Below are 3,424 nucleotides of genomic sequence, written 5' to 3'. Positions count from 1 at the left end.
GGTGAATTACAAAGGCTGCTGCTGTAAAAGTACAATTGGACCAACAGGACTTCGGCAACCATCCGCTCGGGTTGCGCACGGGTCGGGCACGCTAACGGCTCGACTCGTACGAGGGCCGTTGAGGGTGTGAATACTCGGTAGCTCGCCACGTGGATCTCGAGGTATTTTGAAAATTGGCAAATAACCCTGTACCATGTGGTGAAATTATTGACGATTCACGGTCTGGTAAGGGACCCATACCTTCCGAGTTTTCCGAAAGGTACGATCTAGATTCCGGGTATTCGGTAGAGTCGACCCTACTGCTCCACCGAGTGGTCGTGCTCGCAGCCAATACCCGGCCTGCAACAATATAACCCTCTTCATATTTCAAGTCAATCAGTTGAAAATTGAGGATTTTAGAAATACCACCTTAGTTATTGACCTTTTGGCCTATGTCAACCTCCAAAATAATTGGTGGTTGAATTCAGTGACCTGAAATGTGTGTGTGTATATATATATATATATATATATATATATATATATATATATATATATATATATATATATATATATATATATATATATATATATATATATATATATATATATATATATATATATATATATATATATATATATATATATATATATATATATATATATATATATATATATATATATATATATATATATATATATATATATATATATATCCTCTTCAAATTTCAAGTCAATAGGATGAAACCTGAGGATTTCAGAAATACAACCGAAGTTGTTAACCTTGGGCCTATGTTGACCTTTTGGTCTATGTTGACCCAAAAATAATTGGCTAGTTGAATTCATTGACATGAAATATAAATCCTCTTCAAATTTCAGGTCAATCGGATGAAAAGTGAGGATTTTAGAAATCTCACCAAAGTTGTTGACCTTTGGCCTATGTTGACCTTTTGACCTCAAAAACAATACCCTTCTTTCTTATGACAAATTCTACCATTCTGGTGAAGTTTCGTGAAGATTGGTTTAAAATTGTGACCTGTAGGCGACAAACAGACAAACAAGCCGGTAGGCGGCGATGGGTCGCCGAGCATGGTAACTATAAGATATAGAGCAAAATGGATGTCATATAGCGGATAGGGAATCACCTTAAGATTATGCAGATCAAATCTCATCCAGTTACATCTACTGATAACTACTCGGTATCCATTTGAATGAAAAGTACCGAAAATGCGGTTTGAAATCGGAAATCCCCAAAGTTCGAGGGGGTGCTGTGGGTGAACAAAGCTCTAAATCGAAAATCCGGCTTGATCGTTTCTGCACAATGTATCCCGGATGATTAGTGTGAATTTTCATGACCATCCGACCATAACCCTCGGAGGAGTAGCATTTGGCGCGAAGGCACCTCCAGCTCTCGCATATTATCGATTTTTGCACTAATTGACCTTTGACCCCTGACCTAAGTGAAATCGGTCAATATGCCCTGAGGCAAAGTTGTAGTACTCATTGAGTACCATGAACCTGCAAAGTTTCATTCGTATCGATGCACTCACCTGGTCGCTAGGGGGCCTTCAATTTTCGTGCATACCCTAATTGTAGGGGGCGCTGCGGGTAAAGTATTCCATATATCACAAAACCCGGAATATATTTGATAGAGCATCACCTGTAGATCATTCGTGCCAAATTTCATAACCCTACGTGGGATAATGGCTTTCGGAATTGATTTCGCGTGAACGGTACCGATTTTGAAGGTTTTTCGGTTGTTGCTAGGGAACCAAAGCATCCCTAGCAACCATCACAATTTCCAAAGCACTAGGTCATAAGATGTACCTACCACCCGAGCTTGGTCAAAATCCACCCACGTTTACTACCAATTATGCTGATGACAAACGAACAAACATCCAAATAAACAGACAGAATTACTGACAATAAGGGTCACCCGACCCTTATTTCGGCGACCCAAAAGAATAACGAAATCGACTAACCAATATACTTGAAAAATCTGCGATTTCTGAATCAGAATTTTGTGCTGATTATGAAAAACCGATTTCTTAATTGTTGCAGATGACTTTTTGGTGAAAAACACCATTTTGTGCTTTTTTTTCACCCAAAAATGTCCGGTTTCTTTTTGAGACTATGGTGCAGTAATTGGTCTTTATTTTGATGATGCACAGATTCATCCCATTTCGTCTTCAGTTATCAAACCCATGCTCCTACACAAGGTACACTGAATCATGTGGTGAGGCAGTTGCCTTGAAACAACTTGCGTTCTCCACCTGGAAGGCAAATATGACCGAGGACAACCTCAGATCATTCCACAAAGTCCGCAACAATTATGTGTCCACTCTCAGTAGAGCCAGGAAACAACTTCTGTCCAAACTCAAGATTGAACTTTCGTACTTGTCTGCCTACTCCAAAACCTGGTGGCACGTTGTTTAGTTTGTGTCAGGAGTCGACTCCGACTCCAATCGTGAGAAGGCAGAATGCCTAAATTCTGTGTTTGCTTCCAAATCTTGTGTCCCCAACTGCTCTCTGTACGTACCCACCCTAACTAATCACACTCAACTGCTCCTGAACTCCAAGTCTTTTGCATCTGAGAAGCAAGGTGGAGAAGTTTCTGGCAACCCTCGACTGATTCTGCAACTGGACTGGACAGCATCAGCTCATGTGTCTTCAAAACCTGCTCTGTTGCTCTTGCATTTCCACTCTCTTCCCTGTTCATCCTATCATTTGCCTGAGGTCATCTTCCATCTGCTTGAAAAAGACAGCCAACATCACGGTATTACAAAAAAGGTGCAAAAACCAAGCCCCTTAACTTCAGACCTATCAGCTTACTTCCAACCACCAACAAGGTCATGAAATACATCATCGCAGTTGACATCAAATCGTTCCTTTTCACAAACAGCCTCATCTCAGATCATCAATTGAGATTCAGACCAGGTCACTCCACCTTGGACATGCTCCTTCTGCTCTCACAGCAATGGATGAAGGCCCTCAATGTCAGACATGAAATCAGGGCCTTTTCTCGAGACATATCTCATGCTTTTTATGCAGTCTGATATTCCGCTTGTTCTCCAAACTCTCTGTCTATGGTATCCAAGACCAAGTTCACTCTTAGGTTACTGACTTTCACTCTCATTGCCAATGTGTGACTCTCAATGGAGTCCTTTCATCTACTTTCCCTGTCAATGTTGGAGTACGCAAAGGCAATGTTCTAGGGCCCACACTGTTCCTAATTTTCATCAATGATCTCTCTGACTCTCTGGAAAATCCTCTCCACACTCTGCCATGACGTCACTTATCCTTTTGACAGGCAGGCTGCAGCCTCTACTCTCTCGACAGACCTTGACAAAATCACAAGATGGTCAAACACTCAATGTCTAGAACGATGTCTCCGTCTCTCTCTCTCTCTCGGCAAATCCTCCAGGCTTCATATCTCCTTTCTTAACGA

This window comes from Eptatretus burgeri, chromosome 13, assembly GCF_056783735.1.
Source record: "Eptatretus burgeri isolate ZD-2024b chromosome 13, Ebu_testis_v1, whole genome shotgun sequence".
In the NCBI taxonomy this organism is placed as follows: domain Eukaryota; kingdom Metazoa; phylum Chordata; class Myxini; order Myxiniformes; family Myxinidae; genus Eptatretus; species Eptatretus burgeri.
The sequence above is the reverse complement of the archived record's forward strand: the minus strand, read 5'-3'. Positions refer to the sequence as shown.